Below are 26921 nucleotides of genomic sequence, written 5' to 3' on the forward strand. Positions count from 1 at the left end.
TGGCCTGCTGTGTTCATCCAGCCCCACACTTTGTTATCCTGGATTCTCCAGCATCTGCAGTTCCCATTATCTCTGAACACCTTAGACTGTTTTGCAACCCAGCAGGTAAATTATGGTATCTCAAGGTTTGTTAGATACTTCTGGAATTTGTTTCTTTTAAAAGCTGAATGGAAACATCAATAGCTTACAGAAGGAGTTTCTTATTTTTGTTTTATTTTAAGTTTTGAGACCTGTGAAGTCCTTGGAATAAGATGGCTGTGTAGATCCATGCTCCTGCAAAGGCAAGTGAACCAAGTCACCTTAGAATGAACAGTAAGTGCTGGTCCTAGAACAGCGATGTTGATATAAAGCCCTGAAAGTGTTACTTAAAGCGGAATCCATTCATGATCAGGTGTATAATACTTCCAAGAAGAAGCTATTGCAATTCAGTCAATACATAAGAGTCACAAGTGAACTTAAATTTACCAGTGTGTTAGAGTCAGGGACTCAGGTCTGAGTATTGTAAAAGTTGTATTTTTGAATATTACAGAAAGTGTGTTTTTGGGTATTATGTCAGGGGTAGGTTCAGGGTACCATCCAAAAACTGTTGTTTTAATTTCTTTCTAATGTAAGATGAAGTGTTTTGCAATTAATGGGATTATACTTCTTTTCCATCTATTTTAAAAATCCTGAATTTCTGTTAGAAGTTGATCATTTGTTTTTTTTCTATTTTATCATAATTTTTGTCATTAATAGACTTTTATTATATCGTTTAGGCAAAATTTGAAGCATTGCATGCTTATGGTTCTATGAGAGACAACTTCTTTAAAAACAAAACAAATCAAAATTTGAACTATGAAACTAGGTTTCAGGAAACTAACCTGTGCAGTAATAATCAGCTGGGATTAATAACACTGTGTATCACTGTGTGCAAAAGTGCCATACTTCAAGTTTGACTGACAACCTTAAATTGGATGGCAGCATAGTTCTTTGCACATTCAGGATTATGTAGCAATTATTGTCCATATGCAAAATCATATCTGACATTGGACACTGTTGTAAGTTTTGCAAGTACAGGTTGGTCGAATATGGTCAGTATCCTGTTTATTGCAAACAGCAGAAAGAATTTGGAATTTGAAATGATCTGTCAGTCTTCAGGATATATGACCTCCATACAAAGCGTCACATGGACACTGAAATTCATAAGCCACATGTCTCATTTATGTGATAGACAGAATGTCTTTTTGCCTTGATGGCAGCATCCTGTTAGTGGGGAATACCACTCATGCTGCCGTTCCGTGGAAGAGCTGGTGCATTCTCCATGGCAACAAATCTCCCTATCAGAATCCACTTACTTCTGATCTGTGTGATTCCGTATGTCAAACTAGACTAACTCCAACCTCATCACAACATTCTATTTATCCTGCCCATTTAACGTTTTGTAAAGCATCTTCCTCTCCACCGGACTTAAAAAGTAAACAAGATTATAAGTGCCAGTAGCCAAACAGTTGAACATGGTGTGACACGTTTCTGTACTCAGTTATTTTTTGCCAAGCTTCCAAGCTCCAAATCAAATTAATATGGAAGAGAAAGTAAATACTTGCATTGATATCCCACTTCTTTAATCCAGCAGCTATCCCAAATGATTTACAGCCAAGTATTTTTTTGAAATGTAGCCACTGTTGTGATGACAGTATATTAAATTATAGCAATGCTTTCTAAGATATATTTTAATCCAAATCAGCACGAGGAATGGTGTTGGTTACGGATAGTGTCAAATTCCTAAATTTTATAATTGAAATGGATAAAATGCATGTGTTCTCTTCTTTATTTGAACAATCTGAACTACTGACCTATAGATAGTTCACAGTTCAGGAAGTTAGGCGAAGAATATATGTAGAAAGATTCTTGTAAAGTAAGACAACCTATGAGATTCTGTGAATAATTCTACACAAAATAATTTCAAAACCCTTTTCTTCATACTATAATTTCTAAATCAATATAATTGTTCGGTTTAATTTCACTTGCAATACAGCAGTTCTGTTGCAGCTGTTTCTCTCATTGGTATCTATGGAGAGAGATGTGCAGGTAGTAGACAGAAGTTATGATATTTGAATCCTGACAAACTTCTGGGATACTAAGCCATGTGCTAAATGGCTTCTTTCTGCAATGTAGGGATTCTATTATTCTATGTTTCTTTGGATAGGTAATTTTACCAGATTGCTAACAACTACAATGAAGAGATCACAAACAAAAAAATCAGTTCTGATTTACAAAATCTAATTTTCTTTAAGTTTATAAAATAACCATTAAAGCCTAGGCAAGATAGATATGAAATTATCGACTTGTGGTGCAGGGATTGCTTCATTTTACGATGCTTTCATTTTATGAGGTTAGCCTTGGTATAAAGGCATCTTTTCTCATAGAAAATATGGGCAGGTGTAAACCCATCAAGTCTGCTGTGCCATTTAGTATGATCACGGATGATCATCCAACTCGTCCCCTGTTCCTGCTTTCTTCCCATACACTTTGATCTCTTTAGCCCTGAGAACAACAACTCCTTGAGAACACTCAATGTTTTGGCCTCAACTGCTTTCTGTGGTCGAGAATTCCACAGGGTCACCACACTCTGGGTGAAATTTCTTCTCATCTCAGTTCTAAATGGTCTACACCATATCTTCAGACTGGGACACCTGATTCTGAATTAGGTATCAACCATGAACTGACTCAGAAACAAATGAAATAGGACCGTCACTCTCTGGTGGAAGCTCATTCCCCTGCATTTGCAATCAGGTTAGTCCCTGGCCCTGAGGTCAACTCTCTTCGCAGTACTTCAGTATTGGTGAGAAGCAAAAATCATGGCTTCATAATTGTGTGAATTCATTTTTTGTGTACTCACAGGTCAGTATATGGAATAGTGATAGTTATTTGCATAAAATTGAAATAGTTTCAGATGCACATTGATGCACTAAGCACGCAAGGGATTCCAAACTTTAGATATGAAACTCAGATCCCAAAACTCATTTCAGATTCTTTTAGTCAATTTGTTTCACGTTCCACATCTCACCTCGGAGTCTCAGTTTTCCAGGTTCAAGTCCGACTCCAGCACTTGAACACACAAAAAGAAAATCAAGGCTTACATTCCATACAGTGCTGAGGAAATGACAGGCATCTACTATTACAACCTTGGAAGCGTGAGCAAAGAACAGCTTAAACTGAAAGAATTCATGTGGAATTCAGGGGAAAATAACAACTGAGAGGCAGCATCAAGTTTGAGGATCTTAGAAAAGTGAGGTTGGAAATAGGGTTTTTTGGGAACACATGCTTTAATTCAGGATTTTTGATGAGTTAAGCTTCTATGGATTTCAGCATGGTATCATGAAATTTCCATCCTGTTGTTTTACTGCAAGGACTTGCCTTCCAGGCCAGGCTAAACAGCACAGACCCGTGCATAAAATTGAAAATATCTTGATTGCCATATAGGTTAAAAGCACAGCGAATGGTAGAGAAGGGAACTACTTTACTGACCCTCACTCTCCCTCACCCTCTTCTTTCCTAAGGTGGTACAGGAGGGTATGGATCTTTGTCTATCAGTCATAATTTTCCATAATGTTCTCAATAACAAGAACAGGAACACTGACCAATCCCTCTGAAGCATCACTCTCCTGACCCACTAGCATTTTTGGCCTGTACCTCTCTCAACGAGACAAGGTGATCACATTATCTGTGTTTCCTTTATGGTCACACTGGGTGGAGAACAGGTAACACAGCACAAATCATAGTTGAGAGAACAATACCTACTGTTTGTCTTCCAAACAATTTATGACCATGATCTCACTGAGTGTCTACACACAGAGAATTGAGTATGTTGAACACGTTCAGATCTGTTCCATATTTCAGGAAGGGAACTCAACATTTTGCAACAATGTGTGGAGTGTTTCTTTTCTTCCTGCAGCTTGCATTAATTTTAGACATCAGTTTTTCATATTGTACTGAAGTCATGTGGGGAAACTGGACTTCCCTCAGGGAGAACAAACACAGCTGTCACCAACTTGATTTGATCTCCAACAGCCGAAATTCACGTAATTCATTTTTTAAAAAGTTGTTGTGTGGGGAATATCGAACAGAGACTGAGAATTTATTGCCCCTCCCTTAATTGCCCAAAAAGCAAAGAAGGGTAAATCACACCAAGAAGAGTTACACAGGGGCACAGTGACAAGTTCCATTCACAGAACTTCACTGAATCAGGTGGATTTCTTGCAACAATCCATAATCATTTTCTGGTGCTAATGCAAAAAAATTACCAGATTTACTGAATTCAATTTCTCAATTTACCATGGTGAGATTTGAACGTAATAATCCCTTCATTATTAATACCATAATCACTCTGCAGCCATACTAGTTTGCTGTAATAAATTATTTTTTTTATCACTCAGATCTGCTCAGAAACTGCTTTTGGGCTATACGCAATAACTGAGATCATGCATGAAACTTGCCGCGGGTTAGCATGCCATGTCGAATCAGTTGGCCTAGCAACAATCCATACATGCCAACATGAGGGAAAGCTAAATTTGTGTGCAAATGAGACAATTATCATCACATGCACAGGAAACACCTGCCTTACTGTATATCTACAGCATCATTAAGTTAAAGGGGCATCCTATTCTGAATTAAAATAAGCTAACATTAGGATTACTGCTGTTCTTACTTTCATCAAATAATAATTTTGATTTCACTGTTTTCATTTAGCAGCTAAAGAACAAAGTTTGGCAATTAATTGTCTCATGATTACGGATTTTATTTAGTTATGTTTCTGACATTATCCTTGCTACAATGGTAAAGACCAGAACATCAAATGTAGCTGGTACTTGATCAACTATGACACTGATAGCTACATAGTAATGTGGGAGGTTACCTATGTATGGCCTACAAATTTAGGAACACACAACAATAAGCCATTCACGTCCTCAAGCCTGTATTTTGTCATTCAAGTAAGTAATAGATTATTTATATCTCTTATCAATTTATGTGCCTTTCTTCATATGTCTTGATATCCTTAACAAAAATATGTAACCAAGTGTCCAAATTATTAGGGGAAGAGATTTTGCTATCCCATGCATGGTTAAGTAATTCCTGAATAGCTCTAATTTTCAGGTTGCCAGTGGAATTTGGTGAGGCCCATAGTGCTTGTGGCTATGCAGGTTGGGTGAGTTGGTGATGGTAAAAACCCCATGTGGGGCTACAGGGATGGAGTGGGGGTGGGGATGACGGTGGGGTTCTGGATGGGATGCTGTTCGGAGACTTGGTGCAAACTTGATGGGCAGAATGGCCTATTTCTGCACTGTAGGGATTCCAAGACTCTATGGAATTGGGTGTGGGCAATAAATCCTGGCTTAGCCAGTGATGCCCATGTCCCATGAATGAATGGAAAAAATAATGAAAGCTACTTGCCGCCATCTGGGCATTTGCCCACATTGGGAAGGCCTTCTGCCACATGGGAAGATTGCCAGTTAAACCCAGATGACCTCGCATCTTCTTGATGGATACTCCTTTGCCTTTCATGGTCACCCCTGTGACCGATGCACAGTGCCCGTAGCAACATTTGCTTACAACTAGATCTGCACTGAAACTTGTAAATGCTGACTTAGGGAAAAGTGAAGATCTTTGTGTCTCAATATATTTTAATGAAACCAAATCAAAATCTAGCACAATAGCCTTGAACTGGTTAATAGTTTCAATGCTATATTTCTACTGTGGTCGCCTTTGTCTTCTGACAACTAAAGAAATTGGCAAAAACGTGCATGAAGTGCAATGATTATTATAGTTGTAGCTTCGTACCCTTCCCTTGGACAATAGTGTTAAGTGCTGGATGGATCCACACTTTCCAAATTTGAATGAGGAAGTGAGTCTCTCAGTGGATACCTTTGAGCAGAGGATGCTTTTTTTCTTGGTGTTTCTACTTTAATTAGCTCCAGAAGAAGCTCTGTGCAGCAAGGTTTGGGTGGTCTGAATGAATCTGTGTCAACATCTAGGTCAAACTGCATGACGTTAGCAAGGCGATTGAAGAAAGCTTGTTCAGCCTAAAACCTGAAGTGCAGGAAATACATGCTGCTGCGGTATGTGCTTTAAATGTTCTCATTCCTTCAGGGGATGTGAGCATTGCTGGCAGCATCAACAATTGTTGGAGTGTTTGCTGAACAAAGAGACCTTGGAGTTTAGGTTCATAGTTCCATACAATTCGAGTTACAGGTAAACAGGATAGCGAAGAAAGCTTTTGATATGCTTGCCTTTATTGGTCAATGCATAGAATATAGGAGTTGGGAGGGTCATTTTGTGGCTGTACAGGACATTGGTTAGGCCACTTTTGGAATACTGCATGCAGTTCTGGTCGCCCCACTATAGGAAGGATGTTGTGAAACTTGAAAGGGTTCAGAAAAAATTTACAAGGATGTTGCCAGAATCGGAAGGGTGAAGCTATAGGGAGAAGCTGAACAGGCTGGAGCTGTTTTCCCTGGAGCATCAGATGCTTAGAGATGACCTTATACAGGTGTATAGGGGCATGGATAGGGTAAATTGACAATGTCCAAAACCAAAAATCACAAGTTTAAAGATGAGAGTGGAAAGAATTAAAAGGAATTTAAGGGTCAGCTTTTTCATGTACAGGGTGTGTGTGCATGGAATGAGCTGTCAGAGGAAGTGGTGGAGGCTGGTCCGACTACAACATATAAAAGGCATCTGGAAGCGTATACAAATATGAAGGGTTCAGAGAGATATGGGCCAACTGCCGGCAAATAGGATTAGATTAATTTAGGACGTCTGGTCGGCATGGACGAGTTGGACCAAAGGGTCTGTTTCTGCACTGTGCATTTCTGTGACTCTAAATATTCCTGATCATTGATTTCCCTTGTAAGGATGATAAAGTGCTGCCACTCTGAACTGCTGAAGTCTGTGTGGTGTAAGTACTCCCACAGAATTGTTAGATGGGAATTTACTCAGATGTTGAAGGAACAGCAATATATTTATCATGATGCATTTGGAAGGGATAGAGTTTAAAAAAAAATGCCTGCTTGCATTACCCTTCTAGCAGTGTTCATTGCAGATTTGGGAAGCCTTACCAAGTTGCTGCGTTGCATTTTGTATCTGTTATATGCAGCAGTCATGTTGTGTGAGTAATGGTGGGATTGGACACTTTAAGGTGGTGGAGGGGCTGCTGATGAAGCACGTTGGTTAAGCGTCAAGCTTCAATTGTTGTTCAAACTACAATCATACATGCCAGTGGAGCATATTGCATCAAACTGCTCACTCATCCTTTGTAGCCATGATGTGGAGGTGCTGGTGTTGGACTGGGGTGGACAAAGTCCAAAGTCACATGTCACCAGGTTATAGTCTAACAGGTTTATTTGAAATCACAATCTTTCAAAGGTGAAGTCACCAGATGAGGGGAGTTCCCTTCTGAAGGCTGGTGATTTCAAATAAACCTGTTGTACTATAATCTGGTGCCGTCCTTTGTAGGTAGTGAAAAAACTTTGAGACATGGGAGATTACCCATTCTCTGCCCTGTTGTTGCATTCACATTGTGAGTTATTCACGTCAATATGACTGATCCAGTTAATTGTTTGCTCAGTGCATCTCCCAGGATGTTGATGGTGGGCATTTGGCTATGATGATGCCATCATGTGTAAAGCAGAGGTGTTTATAATCTTTTTTCTTGCTTGGCATTCATGTAACATGCATGTTATAAGATATTTACATACTCAAGCCTAAATATTGTGCACTGGCTCATCTATTTCACTATCTGAAAAACTATAAATGGAAATAAACACTGCTGGCAAGTGTTGTCAATGTTAGAGATGCGTCTGAATTTTGTGATGATTCATAGTTGCCCATTTGAGCATTCTTTCCTCACAGCCTAACACCAAGAATGGATTTCTCAAATTTCAAATCTAACATTGATCTTGCTTTTGTGCACCTCCTGTGAAGCCATAACTTTGTATGCCTTGCTCTGTTTAACCACACTATGATCTGTATGTCTTGGTTTGTTATGACCTGTCTGTTTTGCATGCAAAACAGAACTTTTCACTATACTGAGGTACATGTGATAACAATAAATCTGATCAAATCACTGCTGTCGTGTACAATTATCACAGGGTCATGGGTGCTCCAAAGCAAATAAGTATGAATGTCTGTAAATCAGACGTTGTTTAACATCTGAACACTGAGAGCAAAAAGCCTTTAAATATTTGTTTTCCATGAGATTATTGAACATTTGCATTATTAAAGAGTTTCATTGATTATGCTTTAGTGCTAATTTGGTACAAGAGGTCATAAGTGATCCATCGAACTTTGCTCTTAACCTGCTCTTTGAAATGAAGCAGTCTTGCAATTCTGCAGGATATTGATTTATGCATAGATAATTCCAAGTCAGACAAGCAACAATGATTGGCATTAGGGCATTTATCAAACCGAAAAGCCCCAATCCACATTCAATGTTATTTGGCATTAATAGCAATAAGTAAACATGTGTCTTTTTCACAGGGGAACAAATAAGAGTAAAGATTGCTGCAAGTACATTTCATTCAATTCTCTGCTCTTTTAATGTCAATCTCTTCAGACATCAACGGTAGAAAAAAGAAACTAAAAGAAATGAAACATTTAATGAACCAGTAAAAGATTTGTGGGCTGAAAGGGTTAAAGTCTTAACTTGTAATCTTGCTCTTTTGGCACTTTGTGTGAGGTGGACTGGTTGACCTCAGCAGTACAGAGGGCTCTAATTTGAAATGAATTTGTAACTAGTTCAACCTGTAGCCCAGTGGGTATGGGATTTCCTTTATAATAAATTCCAGATTTTAACTTTGTTGATAGATGTCTTAGGGGTCTTTGTGCTCGAAGGGTCAAGCACACTGTAAAAGGTGTTTACTGCTGATTGACTAGAGGAGAGAAATAAGGTGTTGGTTGATGTATTATATAAAGTTGGCTAGCATAATCATAATTTATCAAACTACAGGTTCTCCATTATTTGGTAGGTCACCTTGGATCCTGGTAAACAGTTAGATCCAATTTTCCCCCTGTTGAGATTTTAATTCTTTACTAAACCTAAGGAAACTTCAGGGTTTTTTTTTCTCTCAAGTGTAACTTTAAAATATGAGGTAGCAGACTACAGTTTAATTGAAGGTAGGTTACAGCAGTGGCCTATTATACCTCTGACATGACATTCTTTAATGTCAACTCATGCACCTGTTTTCTTTTAAAAGTGGACCATCAAATCAAGGGCCTAGTTATTTAGCTCCACAGAGTCATTAATACCAGTGCTACAGAAGCCAGAGGCCCTCAGATCTTGCTATTGATCTTAATCAAGAAGGTATCGTGCTGTGGGAACTTGTTGGACTTATCTTCGATTTCGGGGTGTTTTCTTTTGAAGATGCAAATTCTTATGTGCTTTGGAGAGGGAGTCAACTGAAGCTCAGTTTCTGAGTGAGTGCACATGTGAATGTCATCTGTGTACTGGAGCTCAATGGCTGAAGTGGCGTGCTCCTGGTTTTGGGCCCTGAAGATGGCAGATGTTAACCAGTTAGCCCACTATTTTGTAAATTGCCTCAATGACCGTGGGTAATTTGGCACCAACATGCCTGCACTAATTAAGATACCAACTGCAGCAACTAGGTTACTTGCAGCTATCTAAACTCTCATCTCCAGATATTTTCCAATCAACCTGTTCAGAGATATCATTACACACATCAAAGCAGTTGGGACTTAATCTCAGATCTCCCGGCTCCCACCCAGGGATACCATCACTGTACCGCATGAGCCCCTTTAAAACCATTGGAGCTAGGCTGCAGAGGCAATCTAAAAAAATTACTTACTTTAACTACCTGGCTACAGAACCTGTCCTTATATTTGTTTTGGAGGTATACAGCCTAAATTTCACCCCTCTGGCAATATTCAACATCAATTTGAAAAGGTGAGTGAAAGAATAGGAGTTGAAGTGAAATAGCATAATTGTGGTGTAATCCATTTTTTAGCATAGTTGGTAAATGTCAACATATAGTTAGTTCTCCTGTAACACATTCGTGTGTCATCTTGCACTATAGAAAATCATCATAGAAATTCACTATACCAGTACAGTAGAAAGTTTGCATTATCCAAACAGTGTCCACTATTCACCGATCGCATTACAGCCAATTTGCATTAACGAAACATATGTTACAGCAGAACCACCTGTATGTGAATCAAATGCACTGGTTCCCTGTTTCTACGTAGAACATCACAGGTGTCATTAAATAATACGAAGAATAGTCCTATTATGAACCCTTATTAGGTGACATGATAACAGTTGCACTTTTCAATATTGTGTTATTTGTTACTTAATTTCACTTACATCTAGCATGATGTTTTTGGTGGTCATTTTCTGCTGGAAGAATAGGCAGCTGAAACATAAGGTTACTTAAGAAGTAAACACAGCTTTGAAACAACCTTTCAGTGATAGTATAAGCATTTTAACTTAATGGTCCTCAAGGGGAACAAGAAAGGGGAACTAAAGACCAATTTACAAAGCCAGTTCTTCATTCCATGCAGTAGGAATAATAGGCTGAAGCCTTAAGGAGTAGATTTTGCAGGCACTGCTTCCATTGGGATTATATTGTCATCCCATTATATTACCTTCCTTTGCATTGTGCTCTATATTATCTCCAGATGCAGCTGATCTTTAGTTAATTTCTCTCATCAATAACATCTGGTGGATTTGACTGCTCTCACAGGGATGAGTGAAAGAGACTGCATCATCAGATTGTAATCAAAAATATTAAAAATATATTTGAATTTAAGTCACGTCCTGACTATAAAATTGATCGAAGCTACAGAGTCCTTTCCTCTCAATTATTAGTCATAAGCAGTTCCTCTGGGGCCTAACATTCAAACAAGACTTTAAACAGTTCATGGAAGATCAAAACAAAATGTTAGATGGGTAATTTTGAATGATATCATAAAATTACAACCAGTAGAAAATGATGCGTGGCAGGGCTGTAACTATACTCTGTTAGGCCTTTCATCAATCCGCCACAGAAAGAGCAACAACATGGAGGCTGGCTTCTTGAGAAGGCCCACCAAATAAAGTGCCATTCAGAACACTTATTCCGCAGGATGAGGGATCTGAAAGTAGAGGTCCCACCCACTTAGGACTGTCAGCACGTCAAAGACTAGTGGCTCTAATTAATGTGGGGCCACTGGGGAGACTACTGCCTGTATGACACCCATTCAAGGCCCTGAATGAATACGGGTTAACAGTGGATGGGTGTTTCATTGAAGAGATGGGCAAGTTGGTGATGGTTTCCATTCTAGTCCCTCAATCAAGCACTGAGCATCTCTAAAAAGTATCCCAGGGAAGCTTTCCAGCAAACCAGCCCAGGTTTGCTTGTCACCCTCCTCACATAGCGAGTTTACTGTCTGGCATTGGTTTAATATTAACTCAGTTCAATGAGGCCCATAAGTGGGGATTAATTGGATAATTTGGGCACTCAATTGGCAGTGGGGAGAAAATGTCTTTCCATCAGAGATATTCTACACAACATTGTAGAGCTGGAAATATTAATATGTATATCAGAAAGTTACGCAGATTGTGTGGGAATCTAAAACAAGGTGTCAGAAATGTAAGATAGTCACAAAATAAAACAGTAAGGAATTGAAGAGGAAGTTCTTTACTTGGTGATGGGTGAGAATATGGATTTCTCTTCTGTTCTGATTGGGGAGATGGCATAGATGCATTTAAGAAGAAATTCTTTAAATACATCTTTAAATACATGCAGCTGAAGAGTAAAAGGATGCATTGCTACACTAACATGAAATAAGGAAAGAGGAGCACAAGTACCTCCCCATATCTGCTGGACTGATAGGAAAAACCCATTTTGGTGTGACATGATCTTCCTTCTCTCAGAGAGGCTCTGCAGATTTTCTGGGGACATTTTTAGAGAAAACAGCATTTTCCATTCTCTAATGATATCCTCAGATTGCCAACGTGCCAGTACCAGGGTTGGAGGAAGCAAAGGCTGTATGAATGATACCAAATATCAATGCACTTAGAGTTTTCTCACCTTTAATTTGTTCTCGATTTCTGTTCATCGTGTACCTCAGTAGTTTGGAAATATGATGAGTTGGGATAGTGTCTGAACTTGCAGATGATCTTGAAATAGTAAGCTTGATAAAGGGAGTTGCAAATTGAGATTGATTGTGGTGGAATAGGTAAATAAGTTACAGATGGTGTGCAATGTCATTAAGTCTGAGTTTATATGATTTAGTTTTTAAAAAAATATACCTCGAATGAGAGAATGATTCATTATTTAAAAGAACAGAGGGAGTTTAAGGGTTATGTTGACAAATATATAAATTTGTCCATCCACTCCCAGCAATTGTCTCCTTTCATGAAACCACCTCTCCTCTCATAAACACTGCTGAACCACCATGGTCTCCTTAACTCCCCCCTCCCCACAAATCTGCACTGTGTTCTGCCTCTCCCTGAAATCTTCCTTCAAGATCACTCAAATACATTAAACTCTGCAACTCACCACCTTCCACAATTATTGCAAAGTTCTGTCATTACAGCCGTTGACATGCATCCCGACTCCCTCCAACCTCTACATAAATATCAGAGCTAGTATTCTCACTCCTCTTTGCTGTCACCCCTCTGTATTAAATGCCCAGGTTCAAAGTTATACCAACTGGACTCTTTAACAATTTAGAGTAGATGCTTCTTTTACTATATGGTAAATTCACAAACAAGATAAATGAATACAAGGATTATACGATACTTATTAGAAAATTAACATTTAATGCCCTAACCATCAAACTATAATTGTGCTTGTGGCATCTAATATTTCAAAGTCCTGACTTCAGCAGTAACTCTGGTTTTAGTAATTGATCACCCTTAACTAACTGGCATTCAATATAGACATTGCTATTCTGCACTAAAATGCCCAGGACTGATTCGTGCTACACACTAGGCTGATAGATACATGTCAACACTGGACTACAGTCGGTTTTACACAGATCAAGAATTTCAGCTCAAGCTCACATACAACACTACCAATATCTGTAAGCCCAAGGCTTTCTCCTATTAATCTGCCTATGAAAATGGACAAAAGCTACTCAAATCATGGAGTCACTAGATGGCTGAATGACAAGCTAAAAAAATTACCTTTCAGTTATCCCCATCTGGAGACATGCAGTTTGTAAGAATCTCACCTCTGCCAATGCTATAAGTGGAACAGATCTCTCCCTCTTTGTGTTTGTAAAAATCATCCATTGTACATGGAGAACAGCAAATAAGGATTTAAGTCATTGTCTTTTTTCTTATCCCCCTATTGATGATCTCCCTCGCCCCAACTGACAGCATTTTTTCATGGTTCTTGAGTTACATCAAGAAAGAAGTTTCAATGTTTACGCTTTGACAGGAATTATGTGGTGGTGGGCAAGAAGAACTGGATAGTTGCAGTGATTAACGGCTAATACACAACACCAAATCATCAAAGTAATTGAAATATGTCAACAGGTAGTCAATGTGAGATGTTGGGCAGCGCATTCAATTCGAGCAGTGTCCCTTAGACTGTAAACTTGGACACAATTCAGACCACATGAATAGGCTGGTAGAAGTAATCCCACATAAGACAAATTCCTTGTGGATTGGGCCCTGGGGCACAAATTAAACTGCCACAATTCAGTACAAGTTTAGAGCTATGTTTGTAATCTCACCCAGACATTATAAGGATGACTGGCACAGCGTGTAAAAAATGTCATTGATGCAGTATGGGGTTGCTCTTCTAAGGCAGGTATTAAGGCACATGGTTGGGCCAATGCAAAAGCATCTTTATTCCTCATCTGGCTGCACTATCACTGACACTGGGAGCCCAAGAAAGAAAAATATTGCAATCCCAAGCATTGGATCCCTCACCTTGAAGACAGAAAATTGAAATGTTCTGGCTCCCTCCAACGTCCATCTTCCAAAGAAAAGAAAGCAGGAATTATGGGTAAAACATAGCTCCATGCAAGAAAAAACAAACAAAAACTAAATATACTTAATTTATTTTTTGTACTTTTCCTTTTTTTTCTTAAAGAAGCACGTATAAATTAGGCTCAAGTCAGAAGAAGCATTTCCTTCCTTGTTTTGATTGGCAAGTGTGCTGACTACAGGATACAAAACTCCCAGTAGTTGTTTACAAATTTATATCACGAATGAAATTGACTGCATTTCCAGCCAGCATTGAAGTGTGCTATTTATACCATGTGAGTGTATTCTAGATGAACGGAATTCTGAAGAACTGCCACATAACCCTAAACGTTAAAAATAATGTGTTAAGATGTAATGCACTCGTTGCTATCTCTCAATTCTCCTTTATTCCTGTTCTTTCAAAGGGTTATGGAGAAGCAGTCCAGGAGTGAACACCAAGGTATTTCCACTAACAGGCATTTTGTAAAGTCCTAAAGATATTTCTTCACGGCATCATAAATGGAGACATGAGCAATTAGCCACTTCAGTTTATGTTGCTGCTTGAGAAAATGATTGCAGTCACTTTGGAAAGTGATCTGAACAGATTTTCTGAACTGCGTCTCCTTGCGTCTGGACCCTGATATAAAGCTCACGTGGTAATCTGCCATCATGCCTCCAGTCAGTTATTTGTATGTGTTGGGCAAATATTCATGTTCACATCTGTAACATAATGAACTAGGCATGGATACTTAGTGCCGAGAGAATTTTATTACAAATCCTGCTATGTGTGTTTATTACAGCTGCAAGCAACTCACCTTCTGGACTAGTTCTGTGCAATTCATTGCAAATCACAGCATGCTTCCATCAATGTCTCATGCTTTCGTTAGCTCGGACTTAAGATGGAATCAGAGGCCTTCAGTTCACGTGCTATGTTAATGATGATGTCATGAGCAATCCCTTAAAAGTATACCGCTTACTAACTGTGAGACACAACGCAATACATATGAGGGTCATAAGCCTGCCTATGGCCTTTACATGCTCTGCCAATGCAGTCTTGCTTCTTAGATTGATGTCTTTATGTTCACTGTCATCTAAAACTGGCTGTAGGCAGCTTCCTGAATGTCCTGTTCCAATCGAATGGCCCATGGTGGTATAAGCCTACTAGCATTTGGGACTGTGATAATGGGAACTGCAGATGCTGGAGAGTCCAAGATAACAAAAGTGTGGAGCTGGATGAACACAGCAGGCTCTCTGATGAAGGGTCTAGGCCCGAAACGTCTTCTCTGATGAAGGGTCTAGGCCCGAAACGTCAGCTTTTGTGCTCCTGAGATGCTGCTTGGCCTGCTGTGTTCATCCAGCTCCACACTTTTGTTATCTAGCATTTGGGACCGCTAATGCAGCTGGGAAGTATGAGGGGCTCCAAGTGCCTTTGTTAATATAATCAAATAAAGATACCTTACATTGGTATGGCCATTGGTTAGAAAGGAAAACCCATGCTTACAAGTGACAAATGAGGTTTCAGTCTTGCATGACAATAACACTATCATTATACAGTGCAAGCAGTTCCAACCTAATGACCACCTACTTGGGGCATACAGCTAAGGATAACTGCAAATGGCAGCAAAATACCAACAACATTGCAGAGTGGCTCCTTACTTGCATTCAATGGCTATCTGCTTCCATGGAGTAGGCAACTGACCTAGTTCCCAGCCCTGTAAATGTGTACTCAAGGAAGTAATGGACTCAGAAGACAACCCAATCCAGATCCCACCTCCAATTTGTTCCCAGACTGTTCCTTTAACCAATCCTCCAAACGACTGCAGCAATCAAACCAGAGGATTAAAAAAAAACCTGAAAATAGGCGTTAAGATATACATCACAACAATAGCTTATGCCAGAGACACACTAATAAGAATAAATTTATTTTTATAAACTTCAAATTGTTCAGCAGCTCACTTGAATGCCTAATTTATTAAGGAATTGTGTATTGATATCATACAGAATAGCACTTACAACAAGATTGGATTCTGAAGTAAAAATGAAGCAAAGAACTGCAGATGGTGAAGATATGAAACAAAATCAAAAATTGCTGGAGAAAATCAGCAGGTCTGGCAGCATGTCTGGAGAGAAAACAAGGTTAACATTTTAAACCCAATGACCATTCTTCAGAATTGTTCTGCAGTAATTTCTGTTCTTGTTTTTGAGGCAATCAGTTTTTTAAAAAATCGATTTTCCAGTTACCTAAATATACGATCTAGTATTTCATGAGCATCTTTGCAATACAAGTTTAATTTTATAGTGAAACCTGTCAGCTATAGTCAATGGCTATATCAACAATCAAATCAAATCTAATCTAATCTAATCAAATCAAGACAACACAACACACCTCTAACCCCTTCAGAAGCTAAGGTAATTTGGCATGTTCATAAAGACTCTTACCAATTTTTATGGATGTAGCAGAGAAAGCATTCTCTCTGGCTGCACACATGTAAGAAACTAAAGAAAATTGTGAACACAGCCCAGACAATTACACAAGCAAATCTTCCATCAACTGACTCCATCTATACTTCTCACTGACTTGGGATGGTAGCCAACATTGTCAAAGCCCCCTCCCATCCTTCCAAATTCTTCCATCAGGCAGAAGATACAAAAGCTTAAACACATGTACCAACAGATTCAAGAACAGCTTTTTCCCTGCTATTATTAGACTCCCGAATGGACCTCTCAGATTTTAAGTTGAATGTTGATGTCAAACTTTGTACACCTTCTCTGCAGCTGTAACATTGCATTCTTAGCTCTGTTCTATAACCCTAATGCACTTTGTATGGTAATGATCGGCCTGTACTACATGCAATACACAACTTTTCACTGTACTCTGGTACATGTGACAATAATAATAAATCAAAAAAAATGTGCTTCTAAGATCTAGAAATGCTTATAGTAAATACTTCTGATGTTCATTTTCACTTGTGAACGTATTTATGGAATTTATGCAATTTTCTCTACTATGCTGCCTTACATTTAGAGCTGTTAAAATTGGAGGAATCAAGGAATTAAGGGCTACGGGGAGAGTGCAGGGAAGTGGAGTTGAAATGCCCATCAGCCATGATTTAAATGGCGGAGTGGGCTTGATGGGCCGAATGGCCTTACTCCCACTCCTATGTCTTATGGTCTTATGGAGAAATATTTAAAAGAACTTTGTAAATGCTAAAAATGTTCAGCAACTAAGGCAGCATATGAAGAAGTAACTTAAAATATTTTGAATCAAAGGAGCATAAAAGTCAAAGTTCAAAACCCTTAATCAGAACTGGGGAGTGGCAAGGGAAGGGTTTTTGAAGGGTTTCAGCTCAAAATTTTGACCTTCCTGCTCCTCTGATGTTGTCTGACCTACTGTGCTTTTCCAGCTTCACACCTATAGACTCTGGCTTCCTGCATCTGCAGTCCTTATTGTCTTCAAAATATCTTGAATGCTGGAATTCTGAAATCTAAAAAGGAAATACCTCAAATGCAAAATCAATCAGACAGCATCTGTGAAGAGAAAGAAACTGAGTTAATCTTTCATTCTGTCAAAAAGTTAGCAGCCTTGGAAAATGTCACAGGTGTAACAGACTTCAAGGGAGTAAAGAACAAAATGAATATAGCACATGAAAATCCGATCAGAGTGCAAAGCAGATCAGGAAATGACCAAGTTTCTGACATCAACAAGATAATGACATCAGTCTCATCAGGTTACCCAGGTCAGGTAGATTACTTTCCAATTGGTCAAGGATCAGTGGCTTTGCAGGATAGTTTACTTGTACTAGTGGGGAGTGGTTAGACTGGTAAGGGATGTGAACCAGAAGGTGATATTAGGGAGGGAAGAACAAATGCACATGGAATTTGGAGAGACAGATGGCTCCTGAAAAATGAACAGAGAGATATTAGCTGGGAATGCAATAAGCGGAATATTCCATGATATAAAATCGGTTTGTTTTTGGATACAAGGGATTGAATTTTCACCAGATGACCCTGGAGATTGCAAATACCTATTCATGACCTCAGCTCACAGAGACAGCTGACTATTTAAATTATTGGCTGTCTCCACTCAAATTTGATTTTAGTTGCCCAGGAAATCAGAAAGTGTACAGAGTAGTCTTTAAGAGCAGATCTGAATTTTGTGCATTTATTTGGCTAGCCAGGGTACCCACTTTGGACAAGTAAAATACATGTTCTGATCTACAAACAGGACACATTTGGGGGAGGTCATCTGACCATTGGTAGAGTTTAGATGTTCTTTGAATGATGTAGGCTGCCCTTTGGAATGGTTGGGAACAGGCATGAAAACTACATAAATCATTAACTGTCAAGCTCAATGGAACTGTCAACAGACATGTCAAAATTAATGATAAATAGTGTCAATAGGAAAGGGAGCTGTCAAGATAGCAAAGCATTTGATAGTTGTGCACTTTAAATCTTTGGGAATCAATGTCTGGAGCAATAAAGCAAATCATTGCTTTCTATTTCATTACAACATTGGCATAAATGTGAAACCATCCAATTAACATTTGTTCTTCTTGCTCTCCCAATGTCTCTGTGGTGTTCAAAGTAGAATTTCACCAGTAATAACCAAGGTCAAATACCTAAAGTATCAAAAATGTTTTCACTGAGCCAGAAATCTTTTGAATTTTCTCCAACTACAGTTCTAAGCAGCACACACTTCAGTACAAGGGATTAACGCCTTTCTAGATGCTAGAGTCAAGTAATGGACCTTTTTACAGTAGAGTTGATAGCAGTTCTTTTGTAGAATCAAGCTGGAGAACGGCTGCTAAACTAATGTCTCAATTATCCATTGTCAGTTTGTTTGACAGCTACAAGAGGTTAGAAACATTTTGCAGTCATACTATAAATGAATTCCAATACTTGTTCTTGTACAGGATTGTGCGTTTGAATACAAGGCTGGTTCTAATAATGCATGTTGCAGTTGAAGGAATGTAAATGTAGTCAATGGATTGTTATGCATGAGTTTTTAATAAATATGTTGAAGACTTAGTAAATCTTCCAATTTATTGAAAGTAACTCTTTCATTTTATCTCTGCATTGAATTTATCTTTTCATGATGGATATTAGGTGAGTGAGCACGGGGACTATAAAGGGCCATGAAGGGGTAGGTAGATTGGCATAAATTGGCATAGTGTTTATAACGGGCCCTGGGGTGGGTAGACAAATACTGGGTGGATAGAAAGTGACTTGATCGCAAAATGAAAGATCCCAAGGGTGCTTGACAGGGTTTATATGGAGAGGTCCTGCCCGCACCTGAGAATCTAAAGCTAGAGTTCATCATTTAAAAATGAATGGTCACCCATTTAAGGCAGATGAGATTTCTCTTACTGCCAGAGAAAAATCATATATCTTTGGAGTTTTCATCTTCAAAAGGCAGTGAAAACACATTTTGAATATTTTTAAAGACAGTGGTGGAGAGATTCTTGGTAAGCAAGAGAGTGAAAGTTTAATTGGAAGTACGCAGCATTGTGAAATAATCAGATTGGCCATGATCTTATTGAATGGCAGAACTGGCTCAACAGATGAAATGGCCTACCCCTGTTCCTAACTTGTATACATGTACGTAAAACAAATGAGAGCCAGTTTAAATATTAAAATGTTAAGTATGAAAGTGATGAATGAAACAAGGCAGGGTAAAGACAAACTATGTGAAGAACCAACTTTGAACAGAAAAGAGAATTAAAAAGTCTTCAATACATGTAGAACATAGAATAACACAGTACTATAATAGAGATAACAAGTGTAGAGCTGGATGAACACAGCAGGCCAAGCAGCATCAGAGGAGCAGGAAAGCTGATGTTTCGGGTTGAGACCCTTACGTCAGCTTTCCTACTCCTCTGATGCTGCTTGGCCTGCTGTGTTCATCCAGCTCTACCCCTTTTTATCTCAGATTCTCCAGCATCGGCAGTTCCTACTACCTCTGTAACAATACTGTAAAAAACCTTTCGGCCCACCATGTTTATGTTGACTATAATGCCATAATTCGAAACTAATCTATCTGATTGCACTCAGTCCATATCCTTCTATTCCTTGCCTATTCATATCTGTCTAAATGCCACTTAAATAGTAAAATGTGGTAAAAGGAGGAATAGGTTTGTTAAGGGACCAAAAAAGGGAATGTACACTTGGAGCTAAAGACAAGGTCGAGATACTAAGTAACCATTTTGCACCTGACTTTATCAAGAAGATGCTTGCAAGAGTGTTAAGTCACTAGGTGGACTAAAAATTAATAAAGTGGAGATTTAGAAAGACTAGCTGTACTAAAATGTGGTAATTGACCAGATTAGACCTCATGGAAATAAATCTGTAAATTGTAGATGGGCTTGCCATAATCTTCCAATTCGCCTTGGATACAGGATGGTTCCAGAGGACAGGAAAATTACAGATGTAATACCCAGTTCAAAAATGAGTAGAAAGATAAACCAACAGCCACAAGTCAGTGATAATGGGAACTGCAGATGCTGGAGAATCCAAGATAACAAAGTGTGAAGCTGGATGAACACAGCAGGCCAAGCAGCATCTCAGGAGCACAAAAGCTGACGTTTCGGGCCTAGACCCTTCCGTCAGCTTTAAAGCGGTCGTTGGAAAGCTTCTCGAGCCATCCTGGACAAATTAGTAGTCTCTTAGACAAATGTGAATTAATTAAGAATAGCTAGAGTAGATTTGTTAAAGGCAAATAGTGTTCAGTTAATTTGGCAGAATTTTTCTGATTAAGTAGCAGTAGGAGTTGATCAGGACAATGCAATTAATGCTGTGTACAGGAATTTCCAAATTTCAGGCTTGTCAGCAAAGTTAAAGCCCTTAGAAAAAGAAGAACTATGGACATGACATTATCTCAGTGACCAGGAATAGAAGTAGCAGTGAAAAGTTACTTTTAAGTCTCAAAACCAATCCCCATCAATACAAAGTAGGAAATTCAATGGTCCGAGGGAGCGGAGGGGTGATCCATTTTGGCAGGACGATAATGCAATATCAAATTAAATAAAATATACTGTAGCAGAGGAACCTGGAGTCAATGGATAATTTGTTAAAGATTGCAGACTGGTTTGAAATATTGGTTGAAAGGCATAAGGGATCTTGAGCTTTATAAAGAGAGGCATAGAGTACAAAAGCAAGGAAGTAATGTTGAGCTTTTGCAAAATCACTGGCTTGACCTCAACTGGATATTCAGCTGAGTGTCCACTTATTGGCCCTACAGTTTAGGAAGAACATGAAGACAATGCAGAAGAGAAATGAAGTATGGCTTGGGGATGAAAGACTTCACTTACAAGGGTGGATTAACAAAGCTGTGTTTGTTCTGGCTAGAGAAGAGAAGGCAGAGTCTTGAGACATTTAGGCGGAATAGATAGGGAGAAACTATTCCCATTGATAGAAGAGTTGCAAACCATTGAGCAGATATTGATTTAAGGTGATTGGTTAAAAAAAGAGGAGACTGCAAGCTGAAGAAAGCTTTATACAGCAAGCCCTTTGGATTCAGAATGCTCTGTCTGACAGTGGGGAGGCAGAATCAATCGTGGCACTGAAAATAGAATTAATATTCTAAGGAGAAAATACTTACAGGGCTGTGTGGCAAAGGTGAGTGAGACTAGCTAAGTAGCTGTTCGAGAGAGCCAACACAGATATAACAGTTTGAATGGCCTTTGTTGATGCTGTACCCGTTTATGATCTATGCATTTTTATACCACCCAATAAGACAAGAATGAATGAAAGTTGGCCACAGAACAGAAAGATACATCATAACATTTGTTCTTCTTGCTCTCACAATGTCTTTCTCTGTGGTGTTCAAAGTAGAATTTCACCAGTAATAACCAAGGCCAAATACCTAAAGTATCAAAACTGTTTTCACCGAGCCAAGAAATCTTTTGAGTTTTCTCCAACTATAGTTCTAAGCAGTACTCACTTCCGTACTAGGGGTTAACACCTTTCTAGATGCTAGAGTCAAGTAATGGACCTTTTTACAGTAGAGTTGATAGCAGTTCTTTTATAGAATCAAAAGCATTGCACCTGCCAAAATAAGCAATATGTGCAGTTTCTCTGAGGGACAGTTTTCTCTCTCATAAATCAGACTATTTCAAATAGCAGTTAAGCATGCTTCAAAACATATATAAGCTATATTTATCAATGCAAAATTTTTAAAAAGGGTTTATCCAGTGTAAACACTCGGACTACTGTTGAAAGCTTGGCAAGTCCTCTTTGCTTAACTTGCTCATAAATTGATTCTACCACATGCATGCCTGACAGGGAATTGGATTATTCATTTTCATCTTTAACTCAAACAGCTTACAGAAGCTCTGTTCCAATAATTGTTTAAATCTGGTAGTGCACTGTAAGCAGAGTGAATTAGCAAAATTTTCAGGGACAAACTGACATTGGCCAGAATGTTGAATGGAGAATTTTTGAGAGGGGGGTGGGATCGAGCCATCACCAGAACAACTTTATATTGGCATTTAAAGGAGATTCCAAAGTGCAATAGTGAAGTCATAGCATTCATTAAATTACTGTCTTTTCTCTCCATTTTAATTAGGAATGTTTCTCAGCTGGTTCTTATTCCCCTGGTCAGGGTACTCTGCACTTACTTAGATAGGCCACCTGGGTTGCTATGACAATTTTTTACTAAACTAAGAAGTCTTCATGAATTTCATCACTGTGAATTCAAAGTTCCAATATAGAGTACCCTACTATCCCCACATTTTCAATATAACTTGTAACTTAAATAAGAATGATGTCATGCTTGTTGAAGTTCAGTGATATAATTTGCCCATTTTTCTTGTAGGAGTAAGATCCTAAGACAACCAAGGTGGTCTGAATAAGTGAGGACTAAGTACTGAGATCAGAAGGATAAGAAACAGCTGAGAAACATTTTCAGTTATTAAATAGAGAGAAAATTGAGGGCCTGGTTTTATATTATGTTTGTGTCACATAATTGAGTTAAAAGAAATACTTGTATTTATATAGCACTTATCACCTCATCCAAACATCTCAAAGTGCTTTTCACAGTGAATTACTTCTGAAGTTCAGTGACTGCTTTGTGTATAATTTAGTTCCCAGACAAACAAGGTCAGTAATTATTGGTCCATTTTTTTTGTCTCTCTAAATTTTCTTTCATCCTGATGACCCTTTGGAATATGCTCAACATTAACTTTATCCTGACACCTTGCCAAATGGCTATTCCTCAAGATTGAGCCTGGATGTTGAATTAGAATGTGTTTCTGTGGAATTGCATCTGCTGGCCACTATTCTTCCTGTCCCATGATCAGTTCCATTGACTTTGATGGAATTGACTATCAAGGCAGCCATATGACAGGTGGTCTATGCCATATCAAGCTGTAAGCTTTAATAGGCTCTTTAACCAAGAAAGTTACTGTGATAGTTCGTGGTACAAACTACTGGCAGTATATGGTTGGGATTGAGTGTTGCCATCAATCCTTCCTTCTGGATGCTTTAAATCAACCTGTTCAGGCATGTTATGAAATATGTCTGGGGCAGACATAAACTGAAACAGAAAACAACTTCTACACATGTATGCTATAATGTTGAAATTTGGAAGTTGTTTATCAGTCATATCCTACTTCTCAACAAGGTATGCTATTGGAGAATTCACAGATGGAATCATTCAGAAATTATTAATTTCAGTTATGAACCCATTAACTTTACTGTAATGAGAAATCAACATGGCTTAATTTTATCAAACAGGATTTATTAACACCATAATGAGTCATAAATATTTCAGAATAGCCTCTCTCACCCTGAAAAAAATAATTTTGTAGATGCGGTGTATCAATCCCTTAGAAGCCTGAAACTGAAGTGTCAGGTTTTCATTAAATAAAACTTATTAATATTTTTCTTCTGATGTTTATAATTTTCCCTTGACCTCCATGTGCATGTCCAAATTCTTATTTCTCCTACTGCAGCATAATTTAAATGGGATTTACATTTCCTATATCTACATTTGATTGCCTGACCAGCTTGCCTGGAGTTTGCACTGTTGTATATTTCAGATCTCCAGTCGAAGGCACCAAGTTAAACTCGCATTGCAAACCTGCACTCTAGATACTGCTAAATCTTTGTGGACACTTTCTGTCTAGGCTATTCTTTCATCACTAACTGTAGCATTCAGGCCTTGCATAATATTAACAGTTCCCAGTATATCCTCCAGAATCTGCAGTATCCACTCCTCACAGAAAATGTCCAATGTTTGGGAGATATTATGATCCTTCACTATGATTACTTTAGTGCAAACAAAACAAGAGAAGAGTGGCAGGTAGCCAGAATGAACATGCTCATTAGCAACGTCCAAAAGAGACCTGCATTTTGCTCCATTTTCTGCTGCAATCGGTCAAGTAGAACAGTAGCTTTTTTGTGGCAATCACTGCTGCGTTGTTGTGAATAACAGTTTATACATTCAAAATAATGTTACTGCTTGCAAAGTGTTGCAAGTCCTATCCATCTTCTGACTATTCCACACCTTCATAACCATTCTGAGATACTGTCAGTTATCTGTTTTGGAAAGAACAGCATGAAGCGACAGCATGAAGGTTATACAAAAGTGTCTCTGTTCTCCAGCACAAAAGTACATTGATGTATCACCAAAAATTGTAGAACTAAACAAAATCCAAGGCAATACAAAGAAGGAAATAAAATTGGGAAACAGAGCAAAACAAAGTTTTTCTTCAACATGGAAAGAGAGAATAAAATGAGGTACTGATTCAGGAGAAAACTTTTCATCTGAACAGACCATTCGCATTCATCGAATTGTATTTCATCTGTTAGTTACAAATATAATAGCTTTTCCACCATTTTGCCTCTAAGATTTCCAATGATTTACTTTTAATTTTTTTTCATGGGGTGTGAGCATTATTGACGAGGCCAGCATTCATTTCCCATCTCCAATCGACCTAAAGCATGTTGATGTGCCTTCTTGAACTGCTGCATATCTTGGAGTGTAGGGACGCCCACAATGCTGTTAGGAAGGGAGTTCCAGGATCTTGACCCAGTGACAGTGAAAGAATAATAATATGATTCCAAATCAGGATGTTGTGTGGGAAATTTATTGGTGGTGGAGTCCCATGTATCCATTGCCCTTATCTCTCTAGGTGATAGAAGACTTCGGTTTGGAAGAAGCTGTCTAAGGGGACCTGTGGAGTTACTGCAGTGTATTTTGCAGATGGTACACACTGCTGCTCTGTGTAACTGGTGAAGGGAATGAATTTGAAGGTGGTGGATGAGGTGCCAATCAGGTGGAGTGCTTACTGCCAAGCTTCTTTTTTGTTGTTGGATCTACACTCATACTGATAAAACAAAATTAGATCAACTCAGGTTCTGATATACTTTTAAATTATAAGTTCATAAAAAACATGTAATTCTATAAAACTGGTGAATTCATCCAACCCATTGAGCTATTAATAGATTACATTATTCAGGCTTTTCTAAAGTGTGGAATGACATGAATAACCTGATTGTAGCATTTTATCTATTTTAGACAGTGATCTCTGAACCAGGGGACAAACACCAAATGGGAAAGCTTCTAGCAAGAGCAAAGACAAGAAATAGATTGATCATAAGAACATTAGAAAAAATGAAATCATTACCCCCGCACAAAACATCCCCAAAATAATTCAATGTTCCTATCTGCAATGTGGGATTCATTCTGTTATTTTGTATTGTGTGGTGAACTGAGCAGATGCAATGATAGCTACACAAAAGAATATAAAAATCTTTGGTTAAGAAAAAATCTCTCCTGAAGCAGAGACATAACGTAGCTGAAGTAAGACATCAAAGGAGTTCTTTGCAACTTTCTCTTTTCACTAAAATAATCTGGAAATTGCAAGATAACAAATATATAATATTCAATCCAAATGAATATTATTGCACAAGCAATACCCACTGCGACTCTGCAGCACAATCATAATTTTTTAATAAAATGTTTTATCATGTGTCTCTGTTTATTCATATACCCTTTGTAACTTCCTCAACTAATTAAGAGGAAGTTGGGATTCCTATATGCATTGATCTGTATGAAATAAAATCGAAGTATCTTGCTTGAGATTTGCTTATTTTGTACTTTTTCTGTGATCATCTTGTTGTGAGATTACTATTGAATGAAATAATATGCCTATTCCAACATTATTCATACCATTCAGCTGTTTTTAAAAATGTATCCTATTTGGTCCGTTCCATTATTTGCTGTCCATTTAAACAGAATTCTGATCCATGAGTTTCACTTTGCAACTGAAGTAACACATTTGTCTTTCTTTTTACTTACTCTTCACTTTGTCCAGTGCTTTCATGGCCATTTCTTTAAAGCAAGTGCTGACACTAGACATAATATCGTAATCTTGGCCTCACGAATAACTATACCTTTTTTATTTAAAGTCATTAGTTTAGGTGCATAAAGTGTTGAGTAGTTCATCTTAGAGCAAGGTTCAACACAAAACAAGAAAAAAATGAGATACATGTTTTATTCATTAAGTGAAATTGTAATAGCTGACAACCATGAAGAATATGGAGTGATATGGTCTTAGGGACCATATCAGGTCATACAGAATAAGAACTAATAAAATAAAGAGATTGTCAAGCATTCTTACAGCAACAGTGGAAGCTATGTTTGGGATTGTGACCTTGAAGCTATAGAGTGCTTTGGCCAGTCTGCACCTTGGGAACTGCAACAAAGCTAGATACTACTGATGCTGGAAATTTGAAACAAAAAGAGAATATGCAAGAAATAGTCAAGAGGTCAGACTGAATTTGTGTTGAGAGAAATGGAGGGCTGGATTTAATGTAGCCTGTCACAGCATGAACCATTATGATCAGGCCCACTTAATCATAGGGCCCACTTAATTTGTTTCCTAGCAGAGAGAGTACAATGCTATCCTGGATTAATTCAGAGGGGAGAAAGGTCACCAGTGGCAGGATGGCAATTTAGGCTCATTAT

General features: G+C 38.4%; 1 long non-coding RNA gene across 1 annotated transcript in view; it reads left to right on the plus strand.

Annotated features, from left to right (window-relative positions):
- LOC125459997 (uncharacterized) overlaps positions 1-26028 on the plus strand; it is a 62526-nt gene extending 36498 nt beyond the window's left edge. The window contains exon 2 of the long non-coding RNA XR_007249150.2: positions 25470-26028. This is a non-coding gene — a long non-coding RNA (uncharacterized LOC125459997). The remainder of the gene's footprint in view (positions 1-25469) is intronic.
- Positions 26029-26921: the final 893 nt, after the last annotated feature.

The sequence above is a fragment of the Stegostoma tigrinum genome, chromosome 16 (assembly GCF_030684315.1).
Source record: "Stegostoma tigrinum isolate sSteTig4 chromosome 16, sSteTig4.hap1, whole genome shotgun sequence".
In the NCBI taxonomy this organism is placed as follows: Eukaryota; Metazoa; Chordata; class Chondrichthyes; order Orectolobiformes; family Stegostomatidae; genus Stegostoma; species Stegostoma tigrinum.